This window comes from Pongo pygmaeus, chromosome 3 (genome assembly GCF_028885625.2).
Source record: "Pongo pygmaeus isolate AG05252 chromosome 3, NHGRI_mPonPyg2-v2.0_pri, whole genome shotgun sequence".
Classification (NCBI taxonomy): domain Eukaryota; kingdom Metazoa; phylum Chordata; class Mammalia; order Primates; family Hominidae; genus Pongo; species Pongo pygmaeus.
The window spans coordinates 127637501-127652192 of record NC_072376.2 but is presented as its reverse complement, the minus strand read 5'-3'; positions in this window follow the sequence as shown (position 1 = coordinate 127652192).

Genomic DNA, 14692 nt, shown 5'->3' with positions numbered 1-14692 from the left:
TAAGACAACACAAAAGCCAAATGTGAAAGGAATTAAGTTAATTTTCAGAGGATTTTTAAAATTTCATTTGTTTATATTATTCCCTTTGCCATCTAAGATGTTATCATCTCTTCGAAATAACTTCTTGTGTCTGTAAGATTTTTTTGTAAGCCTCATGGTAATCATAAAGCAAAAACCTATAATAGATGCACACACAATAAAACACAATGAATTGAAACATACTTCCAGAGAAAATCATTTAACCCCAAAGAAGGCAACAAAAGGGAGAAAAGGAAGAGAGGAGTTACAAAGCAAACTGCAAAAAAAAAAAAAAAAAAAAAAAATCAACAAAATGCCTATAGTAACTTCTTACTTAATCGGTAATAATGCTGAATGTAAATGGACTAAATTCTCTAATTAAAAGACATAGAGTGGCTGAATGGATAAAGAAACAAGACCCTACTATATGCTGTCTACAAGAAGTGAACGTTACCTATAAAGACACACATAGACTGGAAATGAGAGTATGGAAAAAATTATCCCATACAAATGGAGACCAAAAAAGAGAAGAAGTAGCTATACTTACATCAGATAAAAACTACAAGTCAGACTGTAAAACCAGACAAAGAAGATCACTATATACTGATAAAGGTGTCAATTCAGCTAAAGCATATAACAATTATAAATATTTATGCATTCAATATCAGAGCACTCAAGTATATAAAGCAAACATTAATAAATCTAAAGAGAGAGACAGACTGTAATGCAATAATAGTAGGAGACATTAACACCCCACTCTCAGTAATGGACAGATCATTCAGACAGAAAATCAAAAAGGAAACATTGGAGTTAAACTACACACTAGGCTAAATAGGCTTAATTAACCTTTACAAACATTTTGCCCAATTGCTGCAGAATACACATTCTTTTCATCAGCACATGGAACATTCTCCTGGGTAAACTACAGTTTAGGCTGCAAAAGATATCTCAAGAAATTCAAAAAAAGTAGAAATAATATCAAATATCTTTTGTGACCACAACAAAATAAAACTAGAAATCAATAACAAGAGGGTTTGAACCTTGGAAACTATACAAAACAAACACATGGAAACTAAATAACATGCCCTTGAGCAAGCAATGGGTCAATGAATAAATTAAGAAGGAAATTTAGAAATATCTTGAAACAAATGACCATGGAAATACAACATATCAAAATCTATGGGATACAGCAAAAGCAGTACTGAGGGAATTTTATAGGAATAACCAAAAGTAGAAAGACTTTAAATAGACAACCTAACAATGCACCTCAAGGAACTATAAAAGTGAGAAAAAAATCAAACCCCCAAAAATAGAAGGAAAGAAATAATAAAGATCAGAGCAGAAATAAATAAAACTAAGACTAAAAAAAATAGAAGATCAAAAAAATTTTTAACTGGGTTTTTAAAAATATATTTTTAGCTAAACTAAGAAAAAGAGAGAAAAGCCAAATAAATACAATCAGAAACAAAAAAGAAGACATATCAACTGAGACCACAGAATAAAAAGAATCATTACAGACTGCTATGAACAACCAGATGCCAACAAATTGGAAAACCAAGAAAAAATGCATAAATTTCTGGACACATACAACCTACCAAGATTGAAAGATGAAAAATTAGAAAACCTAAACAAACTAAAAACAAGTAATGAAATAGAAGCCATAATAAAAAGTCTGCCATCAAAGAAAGCCCAGGATCTGAGGAATAAACTGATAGAGTCTACCAAACACTTAAAGAAGAACTAATGCCAATTCTACTTACAGGCTTCCAAAAAAAATAAGAGGATAGAATATTTTCAAACTCCTCTAAGAAGCCAGAATTACTCTGATATCAAAACCAGAAAAGGACACAACAAAAAAAGAAAATTATAGACCAATATAATTAATGAAAATAAATGCAAAAAGCCTCAACAAAATACTAGCAAACCAAATTCAACACATTAAAAAGATCACTCACCATACTCAAGTGGGATTTATATCAGGGTTGCAAGAATGATTCAACATATGCAAAATATTAAACGTGACATATCACATTAACATAAGCAACAACAAAACCATATGATCATTTCAATAGATGCTGAAAAAAGCATTGAATAAAATATCCCTTTATAATAAAAAAAAATCATCAACAAACTGAGTACAAAGAGAACATATTTCAAAACAATACAGTCCATACAGCAAAAACTCATAGCCGATATCATACTGACTGGGGTACATCAAAGCCATTTCTCTAAGATCTGAAACAAGACAAGGATCTTCATTTTATTATTTTTGTTCGATGTAGTACTGGAAGTCCTTGCCAGAGCAATTAGGTAAGAGAAGGAAAGAAGGAAAGGAATTAGGTAAAACAGGGAAAGGAAGGGGAAGGGAGGAGAGGGGAGGGGAGGAGAGGGAGAGGAGACATCCAAATTGGAAAGGAAGAAGTTGAATTAGCCTTGTTTGCAGATGACATGATCTTACATTTAGCAAAGCCTAAGGATTCCACCAAAAAAAAAAAAAAAAAAAAAAAAAACAGTTAAAACTGATAGATGAACTCAGCAAAATCACAAGACACAAAATCAACATAGAAAAATCAGTGGAATTTATATATGTCAACAGAGAACAATCTGAAAAAGAAATCAAGAAACCAATCCTATTTACAATAACTACAAAGAATACTAAATACTTTACCCCAAAAGTAAAGATCTATATAAAGAAAACTATAAAAACACTGATGAAGAAAATTCAAGAGGACACACACAAAGAAAGAAAAGATACTCCATGCTCATGGATTGGAAAAAATTAATATTGTTAATATGACAATACTACCCAAAACAATTTACAGATTCAGTGCAATCCCTATCAAAATACCAATGAAATTCTTTAAAGAAATAAAAAAATCCTAAAATTTATATGGTATCAGGAAAGACCTGAAAATAGCCAAAGCAGTCTTGAACAAAAAGAACAAAGCTGGAGGCATCACATTACCTGATTTCAAATTATACTGCAAAGCGATGATAACCAGATCAGCATGATACTGGCATATAAACAAACACATAGACCAACAGAAACAAATAGAGGACCCAGAAACAAACCTACACATTTACAGCTAACTCATTTTCCACAAAGGTGGCAAGAACATACAATGGGGAAAGAACAGTCTCTTGAATAAATGGTGCTGGGAAAATTGGATAACCATATGCAGAATAATTAAACTAGACTCCTATTTTTAATCATATAAAACTTTAATTCAAAATCGGTTAAAAACTTAAATCTAAGGGACTGAAACTATGAAACTACCAGGAGAAGTTTCCAGTGGGAAAACACTTCAAGACATTGGTTTGGGCAGAGTTTTTGGGTAAGACCTCAAAAGCACAAGCAACAAAAGGAAAAATAGACAAATAGGATAACGTCAAGTTAAAAAGCTTCTCCATAGCAAAGGAAATAATCAACAAACAGGCAATACATAAAATGGAAGAAAATATTTGCAAACTATCTGACAAGAGATTAATAGCCAAAATATATAAGGGGCCTAAACACCTCAGTAGCAAATAAATAAATAATCAAATTTTTAAATGGGCAAAAGATATGAACAGACCTTTCTCTAAAGTAGACAGACAAATGGCAAACAGGTATATAAAAAAAAATTCAATGTCATTGTATTAGTTTGTTTCGTGTTTCTACAAAGGAATGCCTAAAGGCTGAGAAATTTATCTTTAAAATAGAAGTTTATTGGCTCACATTTTTGCCGGCTGTACAAGCCTAACAGCAGCATCTTCTTAGCTTCTGGTGAGAAATGCTCTTACTCATGGCAAAAGGTGAAGGGGGAGCAGGCTTGTCACATGGTGAGACAGGGAGCAAGAGAGAGAGCAAGAAATGCCAGGCTCCTTTAAACAACCACCTCTTGCATGAACAAATAGAGTGAGAACTCACTACCACAGAGAGAGCAAGCCATTCATGAGGGATCTGCCCCTATGACACAACACCTCCCATTAGGCCCCACATCCAACATTTGGGGTGTCAGATTCCAAGATGAGATTTGGAGGGGATGAAAATCTGAACTATATAAATCACTAATCATCAGAGAAAAATAAATCAAAACTACAATGAGATATGTTTTCACCCCACAGATAATAAGTATTTAGTATAAGATATGTATGTATGTATGTATATGTATGTATGTATTTATGTATGTATGTATGTATGTATGTATCTATCTATCTATCTATCTATCTTATAGTGACCTTTATCCAAAAGACAGGCAGTAACAAATGCTGGAAAGGACATGGAGAAAAGGGAACCCACACACTTTTGGTGGGAATGTAAATTAGTACAGCCACTATGGAGAATGGTATGGAGCTTCCTCAAAAAACTAAAAACTACAACTACTATATGATCCAGGAATGCCACCACTGAGTCTATATTCAAAAGAAAGGAAATCAATATACTGAAGAAATATCTGGACTCCCATGTTTACTGCAGTACTTTTTACAATAGCCAAAATATAGAATCAACCTAAATGCCCATTAACAGATGGGTGGATAAAGAAAGTGTAGTATATATAGACACAATAGAATATTATTCCACCATAAAAAAGAATGAAATCCTGTCATTTGCAGAAACATGGATAAAATGAGGGTCATTATGTTAAGTGAAATAAACCAAGCACAAAAAGACAAATATTGCATGGTCTCACTCATATGTGGGAGGTTAAAAAAAGTGTATCTCATAAAGATAGAGAGTTAGATTAGTGGTTTCAAGTGGCCAGGAAGGGTAGGGAGGAGAGTGATAAGAAAAGAGGTTCAATAATGAATACAAAGATACAGTTCGAGAAAAGTAAGAGGACCTTGTGTTCAATAGATCAGCAGGGTGACTATAGTTAACATTAATCTATAGTACATTTCAAAATAGCTGGAAGAGAATAATTTGGATGTTCCTAGCATAAACAAAAAACAAATATTTAAGGTGATGGATAATCCAATTATCCTGATTTGACCTTTATACATTTTATGAATATATCAAATTATCATATTTACCCCCAAAATATGTACATCTACTATGTGTCAATTTTTTAAAAATTAAAAGAAGAAAGTACAATGAAAAATTATCCCTTTAAATGAAATGAATGAAAACTATATGTAAGTATCCATGACTTTTCTATACAGGTGAAAAGGGTTGTCACAACCACTAATGAATATTTCACACCAAAAGCATGTGTTTCTAAAAAAAGGAAAAAAAAAAGTATCAGTAGAAGAGTGGACCAAGTAATTGCAACTCAGCTTATAATTTAATGACTTTAGTTTGTTTTCTAAATATATTATGCTTTTGGGGAGAGGTCAGGATTTTTATTCTTCAGCATTTAGAAGTATTCCTATAAGGAGAAGGGATGAGGATAGTAGGGTAGTTGAGTAATATGGGGGAAATGAAGAGATAGTCTTTAGACTTCTTCACAATGAGAAAAGAAGTTGTCAATCAGGCTGTCTTAAATAAAAACAAAAGCAAGAGTAAATGTACAGGAAGACCACATGGAAGCTCATAAAATCAATAGGAAGATTGGAGAACTGGTCTATAAAATAGGCAGGAACAAGGGCAGCTCTAGAAGATAAAGAAACAAGAAATACAGCAACCAGGCTCTATTAAAAGCCTTCTACTCAAGGTACCTGTTTCTCATCCTTCATCTTTGCATCTCAAGTCCCAGACATGAGCTTTCAATCAGTTAGGGTCCGTATGCCCTTTCTACTAGTGACAGAAAAGTAGGATCATTCCCTCATAATGACTTTTCCTGAGGGGGTAAGGCATTGTTTCCTACCAATACTGCACACAGTGAGGAATTTCCCAAAGCAAAAATATGCACTGATGCTGAAAATAGCCACAGAAATAACTCAAAACAGCAAACAAACAAAGTGCCTCTTATACAGACTACACTTTGGCTGATCAGTATTAAAATATAACCTTTCTTCTATCTTTCACAAAATAGTATATATTTTTAAAATCCTAACAATATAACCATCCTTTTTACAACTTAAGGATATTCATTCACTGCTCAGATATTCAAAGATTAAGTGTTTTCAATAGCTTTAGATCCAGGACTCAGGTATCAAGCAATTCCTCCTTTTGCACAAATCCAACATTTTCCTACATTTGCACAAAATTGTAAAATTGCCCAATGCCAATGTAGTTTCTCTGAGCTTGTTTATTTATATTCTGTTACATGGTCCATGCTATGGGATTCTTTCCTAGTACAAAAGACGTTTATTAGGGGATGGATAGTAAAATACATGTGGAGAATGCAAGTAATCTGAATGACCAAATAATTTTGTCTTCAGAATCTTCTTGGGTCCTGCCCTGTAATTAGTATTTCCATTTAAAATGCTCCTAAGCACAGCTGCATTCATGTCTCTGTTGATTAAATCATAAAACCATTCACGTTAGGCACAGAAAGGGTTGATTGTGGTTACAACTCAAGATAATGAAGAATGTGGATTGGCGTTTGAGGAAAAGTGTTTTCTCTTGGAACACCTTTCTTATGCCAGGGAATAGTTGCAGACCCTTTAAGCAAGGGAGAAATAGACATATCTTGGGACAAGGGAAGTTGATTAAGATATTATATCTAGGCATATTCTAAGTTCTGATTTACATTTTTAATACAATACATAAAAAATGTATATTGTATGAGACAGGAGAATATTCACAAAAGTTAAGATCTAATATATGTGGGAAAATATGGTCAGATACTTTTATGTTTGTTCAGTTTTCACATATAGTCTTTAGATGTTTTCCTTGACTACTGCAGGAACTCAACACAGTAGTTGTTGGAAGTAGTAGTAATAGTGACAAATTCAACAAAATAGGAGCAAAGTTCTGTCTGTGTTTCACACGTGCTTCATTATGTAATGTATCAATTATGAACCAGCATCTTTTTGGAGACTCAATCACATCCTGAAGGTAACTTGGCTCAAAGAAAGTTTAAAGACACATTTAGGGTACTGGGCTTATTGGTTCCAGTAAATGAAGCTAGAATCCATAGGTGCTGACATAGTTATTTCACAACTGGAGGAGGAGATGTTCTTTTTCCTATCTAAAGCTAAATCCTCCACCACTATCTTTGATCAAATTTTTCCTATATTGATCAAATATCCCATCTTGGGTCTTTTCTCATTCTCCTATAATGGCTTTCTTTGCTTAGCATAAATATATACAGTCATGTGCTACATAACAATGTTTGAGTCTACAATTGACTGCATATACAATGGTGGTACCACAACATTATAATAGAGCTAAAAGGTTCTTATTGCCTAGTGATGTCATAGCCACTGCAGGAGTGTAGTGCAACACTTCATTCAGGTGTTTGTGGTGATGCTGGAGTGAACAACTGTGCGCTGATTTTTATCATTATTTTAGAGTATACTTCTACTTATGAAAAAAGTTAACTTTACAACAGCATCAGGCAGGTCCTTAGGAGGTATTATAGAAGAAGGCATTGTTACCATAGGAGATGACAGCTCTATGCATGTCATTGCCCCAGAAGAACTTCTAGTGGGACAAGATGTGGAGGTGGACAACTGATGCTGGTGATCCTGACCCTGTGTAGGCCTAGGCTAATGTATGTTTGTGTCTTTTAAAAAAAAAAAGTTTAAAAATTAAAAAGTTAAAAAATTAGAAAAAAGCTTATAGTATGAAGATATAAAGAAAGAAAATATTTTTGTACAGCTGTAAAATAGTTTTTGTCTTTTAAGAGTCAGAAAGTTAAAAATATTAAACATTTTATAAAGTAAAGAAATAAGCTAAGGTCCATTTATTATTGAGGAGAAGAATTTTTAACAAATTTAGTATAGCCTCAGTGTACAGTATTCATAATATCCACAGTAGTGTACAGTAATATCCTAAGCCTTCACATTCATTCACCACTCACTCACTGACTCAACCGGAGCAAATTCCCGTTCTGCAAGCTCTATTCATGGTGCACCACTTTTAAAAAACCTTTTATGCAATATTTTAGTGTACTTTTTTTATGTTTAGATATGTTAAGTTAACAAGTACTATTGTGTTACAATTGCCTACAGTATTCAGTACAGTAACATGATGTACAGGTTTGTAACCCAGGTGTGATAGGCTATATTATACACTAGGGGTATAATACACTATACTATATAGGTTTGTGTAAGTACACACTATAATGTTCACACAATTATTAAATCACTTAACAACGCATTTCTTAGAACATATCCCCATTGTTATGCAACACACGACTGTATATGTAAGCACCATGCATTTGCAACACATGACTGTACCTGTACGCACAATGTTGCTTATTAAAAATCCATGGGATTTTCAAATAAGGCTGTGAGGAAGGAAAGCTATGAAGTATTTTTTTTTTTACCTTGACTGAGATCTCTGAAACATTTGACCATTTTTTTTTTTCTCTCAATGCTCTTCTGGTTTATTTTCACATCTCTGTCTTCTCAATTTTCTTGAAGAGACTCCTCTACTTTCACTCACTCACGGAAATCAGTACAGCCCAGGATTCTATCCTGGTGCCTTGATCTTTTTTTTTTCTTCTAGATACATCATCCACATACCATGGCTTCAACTACCATTTATATTCTAATGGCTAGATTCTGCCATTCTATCTATCCATCTATCTATCTATCTATCTATCTATCTATCTCTACCTACATATTCATTGACTACCTCTTATGCACCTGCCATTGTTATATATACCAGGGACATGGTGTAAAAAATGTAAAGTACCAGATCTATGGAAATTACAATCTAGAGGATGGGAAAGCCAATGAACTAATAAGCACAGCATACAGCATTCCAGGGTCATTAGTGTCATAAAGAGAAAAATGTAGGGGAAGGGGATAGTTATGGGTCATGGAAAGCCTTTGTGAGATAGCATTTTAATAGAGAAATAAATAATGCAAGGGATAATTATATTTAAAAATATGGCATGAAAACACTCTAGGCAGGGTGAACATCAAGTTCAATAGGAATGTTCCTGGCAATTACCACAAACATCAGGAATGCCATTGTGACTGGAGAATGTACATACATGGTAATAAATAATAGGAGTTACGGTGGGAGAGTTAGGTAACTAAGAACCAGATTTTGTATAGCCTTATAGCTCTCTCTCTCTCTCTCTACATATATATATATATATCATGGAATTGTGTTAATCTCTACATATATGTATCTGTATTAGGGTTCTCTAGAGGGACAGGACAAATAGTATAGATGTATATATGAAAGGGAGTTTATTATTAAGGATAGATGTATATACGAAAAGGAGTTTATTATTAGGGAGTATTGACACACATGATCACCAGCTGAAGTCCCACAATAGGCTGGCTGCAAGCTGAGGAGCAAGGAAGCCAGTCTGAGTCCCAAAACCTCAAAAGTAGGGAAGCCGACAGTGCAGCCTTCAGTCTGTGGCCCAAGGCCTGAGCCCCTGGTAAACCACGGGTGTAAGTCTAAGAGTCCAAAAGCTGAAGAACTTGGAATCTGCTGTTCAAGGGCAGAAAGCATCCAGCACAGGAGAAAGATGAAGCCCAGAAGACTCAGCCAGTCTAGTCCTTCCAACGTTCCTTTGCCTGCTTTTATCCTAGCCACACTGACAGCTGATTCAATGGTGCCCACCCAGGTTGAGGGTGGGTCTGCCTCTCCCAGTCCACTGGCTCAAATGTTAATCTCTTTTGACAACACCCTCACAGACACACTCAGGAACAATTCTTTGCATCCTTCAGTCCAATCAAGTTGACACTGAAGATTACTCATCACAGTATTCAGTATCTATTGGAAATTCTATTTGGATGTCTTACAGACACCTGAAACCCACTCATGTCAGAAATAAAGTCCATTATCTTTCCTCCAGATCTGTTTTTTTTTCCTGTTTCTTAGCTTGATGAATAGTACAGTCTAGCTTTCCAAAGAGAAATTTGAAAATAATCTTAGCTGTCTTCATATACCTTATCTCTGACTTTTAATAATCTGCTGTAAGTGTATTCTAAGTTCTTAAAATCTATTGGCCCCAATTCTCCAATGTCCACTTCTTTCAATCCTACAAAATACGTGTGTTACTCATAGTTTGTTTTCAGTTTTCATACATTCTCCCCACACCCATTGAATTTATTATTCATATCGATATTAGAATTTATTTTGAAAATATGAGACTTATTATACCTCTGTATTAGTCTGAGGGCTGCCATAACAAAATATCACTTACTGTGTGGCTTAAACAATAACTTACTTCTCACAGTTCTGGAGGCTAGAAATTCAAGGTCAATATGTCATCAGCTTCGGTTTCTTTTGAGACCTCTGCTCATCTTGCAGATGGCATCTTCTCTCTGTGTCCTCACATGGCCTTTTCTCTGTGCACAGGCATCTCTAGTGTCTTTTCCTCTATGAGGATGCCCACTATATTGGATTAGGGCCCCTCCCTTATGACCTCATTTAACCTTAATTACCTCTTCAAAAGCCTTGTCTCTAAATATAGATACATTGGGGGTTAGGACTTCAACATATGCATTTCGGGGAGACATAATTCAATCCATAACAACTTCTCTTGCTAAAGCCCTCCAGTGCCAATCCCATCCCCTATGAGACATCAGAATAAAGCACGGGCACTTAAGATTCGGTATAATTTGATACTTCATTTCTAATCATTTTCCTTACATCCCATATATTCCCTTTGCTTCAGTCACACAATAACTAAGAATTTAAATAAATAAATATTTAGGTTCTTCAGGGACAAAAATAAATAACAGAAAACTTTCATGCTCCTTTGTACCCATGACTATACAAATTCCAAGTCATCTGGTTAGAGCTTCTCACTCCACTCTCCAGGCTAATCTTTACTCATTCTTCAAGATTTTGCTTATGCATTACAGACAGTAGAAGAATCCTAGCTTACCTATCTGATTAGAGTTCTATTCTGGCGGTATCTTAAACTCAATCACACCTCTATATAGCATTTTTAATATTTTTTAACTTTTGTTTTAAGTTCAGGGGTACACGTGCAGGTTTGTTACATACATAAACTAGTGTCATGGGGGTTTGTTGTACAGATTATTTCATCACCCAGGTATTAAACCTGGTACACATTAGTAATTTTTCCTGATAGTCTCCCTCCTCCCACCCTCTGTCCTGCAATAGGCCCCCAGTGTGTGTTGTCCCCCTGTATATGCCCATGTGTTCTCATCATTTAGCTCCCACTTATAAGTGAGAACATTATCACGTAATGTGGGACTTACTGATATACCTGTATTTCTCCCTGACTACTAGACTGTAAACCCAGTAGCAGAATCTAGTAGGTCCTTGGCACATAGCAGTAAATTACTAAACATTGTAAAAACAACAACAAAAAAAAAAAAAAAAAAGGAAAGAAGTAAGAGTGATTGCAAATACAGGCAGTTTTTTTTCTTTCTTCCCCAAGTTAGGATTACTCACCTATTAAGTCTTTGATTTTCTGTGATGTGAAGACAGACAAGAGAGTGTTGAAAAACAGTAGAGTATGTTTGACAAAGTCATCATGGAGAACAGGAAAAGGAAAACGTGGAAGTTTTCAAGGACTAATTGTAATCGCAAGTATAAATTCAGGAATGTAAATAAAATTGCTTAAGTTTTATTAAGACTAGTTGGAATGGAGCTAAATACTGGATTAGAGCAATAAATGTTCATTTGATATTTAAAAGGTGTTTTGGATAAGAAAACAATATCTCAAGAAGACATTTACCTGCATGAAAATGTTTGAATCTTTTAGGCCTATGAATATTGACATGTAAATATATGACTAAGAATAAATGAAAAGATAAATTTATATAATAATATTACGTAAGTATCCTAGACCAACTAATGTACCCTTGGCACAAAAGTGAGAAACCACTGGCAACTTTCAAATATCTGGGAAATCCTTGGAGTTTATTTAACTAATAATATGTAGTTCCTAACAAATTCTTGATATGCTTTGCTGAAAAATTCATCTTGGGAAAAAAAAAAAAAAAACACTGCTCCAGGCCAATTCTCCAGGCATAAGAATTAATTTGTGTTGAAGTGAAATTTGCAAGAATCAGGGAGTTTGGAGCCACAGAGAATTTGAAAATAGAAAAATGACATTATTTTGGGAGAGCTAAACTATCAGCACACAAATGCTTAAAGCCAAGATAGGTAAATTTGCCTTAGGGACTGTGGGAAAGCAAGAAAATATTTTCATATTTCTGCCTAGCTAGGGATTTCTAAGTAAATCTTATTGGACCTTGGGACTTGGACAAAAAACTAGTCTTTGCAGGTAATTTATGACTGATTGCCTAGTGAAATAACTCCAAAAAGGTTTTGTTTTTAATAGAGCAATAAATGGCTTAGAGACAGATATGAAATTTGCGTTGCCTTCACATCCTCTCAAAATTGTAGTCTGTTTATATCAATTTAGAACATTGACTTGAGAATTAAAAAATTATTTTCAACTATGAATAATTCCTTGAAAATACAATTTAGTTTTTATAACTAATTTTTTATAATTTATAAATTAAAATACATAAGTAAAATACAATTATAGAACTAAAATCCCCCAAACATATCCAAAGACTTTAGAGGATCCTAAATACTAGCCTGAAAAATATCATATATATATATATATATATAAACACATATATGAAGTGTGTGTCTATAGATTGTTTATATATAGATATAGGTATTAGAGACAAGGTGTCACTGTGCACCCAGGTTGGAGTAGAGTGGTACAATCATAGCTCAGTGCAGCCTCCAACTCCTGGGCTGAAGAGATCCTCCTCAGCCTCCGGAAGCAAATATATAGATATTTCCTTCTTGGTAAGGTTGATGCATCCAGCTTTTATGGAATGATGATCCTAATAATAAAAATCACCCAGCTTATTTCAATTTGCCCAATGTCATTAGATTACAATTTGACATTTTATATACATTTGACTGCAGAGGAAGAATAAGCTCATCATTTAATGAAAGTATCTACATGTCCTGGTTGATAGAGGTCTATGAATGTGAATTCAAAAATTGTCATTCTGATTTTTACATTTTATTTTTCTATGCTCTTAACTAGTTTTGCAGCTAGGCTAGTGACTATGCATATATTAACAATTATATTTCCAAGGCAGAAAATCAAAAAATGATAATTCATTCTTCAGATAGTGGCATTCCTTCTCTTTGCAACAATAAAACAAAGAAAAAGAAACCATGTGATTTAAGAGTTTGTAATAACTGAGACAATGAAGACATGTATCCTTAAAGGCAGAAATTCAAACATTTAGTAAAGAGATAGTATTGATTTTATGATATGAGATTCTGTCATAGATGGTGACTTAGGGATTCTCAGAAGTATAATATTTATTTTTTCAATCATAAATGATCCTATTGAGAAAGATAGAAGAAAATACCTAAATAAAGCCAGAAAAAGTACATACGGTGTGCTCTGATGAATTCACACTTTAAAATTTATATATAAAAATGGTGGAGACAGTTCTCTTAAAGATCAGTAGAAAGATTACATAAACCAATAAGACCAATATCATTGTATCTGAAGCTCCTAATGAGTTTAGGCTTTAAAGAATTGTTTTGAAAAACAATGTCCACTCTTCTGGTTAAATTCAAATCAAGAAAGATGATGAAATACAAAGGCTGGTTTTCAGCAGCCTATGATATACTGTTGATGGACAACATGAGGTACTTTTTCTCTGTCACCATATTTCTATCTTCCCTGTCAAGGAGAATGAACTTCAGCATAATAAGAAGGAAATAAAACTTAATATGTAAGAAGAGATTGTAAGAGAATACCTGGGCTGTTGTAAATGAATTAAATTCTCATGGTGGGAGGATAATTATATTTCAGGATATATGAAAAATGTGTAAATGAGATCAGTGAACTACTATTAGAAACCTTTGAAGAGGTTGAAGAATATGAATGATGCCAAAGGCCTGTGGAGAAATAAATGGCACTGCTAACTTAAAAAGAGGAAAAAAATAGAATCCTTGATCTATGTATTATTTATACATTTATTTATTTTTGTTCTAGTAATTTCATACAAGTTTTGAGGGAATTTACACAGAAGCACTATAGAAATAATAAGAGCAGTAATAGAAATACAACAGAAAACAAGGAGATTTTCTCTGTCTTTCCAAAAGTGTGCTCTCTTCCACCAGCCACAGCTAACTAACTGATCCAGAGTTGGACAGTGGATTAACTATGAATCCTTCAGATTCTTGTTCCCAGAAAAAAGAAGTTGAAAATGAAGTATCATGGGGGCTGGCAGTTGTTGGAGCTCAATTACAGGTAGTGCTCCACATTCAAGATCAGCAAACTGCTGCTACTAGAATTCTCACATCAGTTCTTAATCCTTCTCTTCCTAAGACCTAAATATCGCATTCATCTTCTGATACTTTCTTCTGCGTATTACTGAAGAGAGGCTAAATGTTAAAATAAGAATTCCCAAAATTTCAGTGGCTTACCACAGTAAAAATGTATCTGCTTCTCACACAGTAGCCCATTGTGAGTGTTTTTGGTAAGATGGCTCTCCTGGGAGGTACCTTCCCTGTAAAAATTTACAAACTTCTTACATATTCTAACTCTACCTTCCTCTAAGTTTTCAGAGTATGTTCAATGGAGCAAGCGAATAGATAAAGAAAACAGCTTTATGTTCAGACTTGAAAGTGTCAGAAGCACTTTTTCAT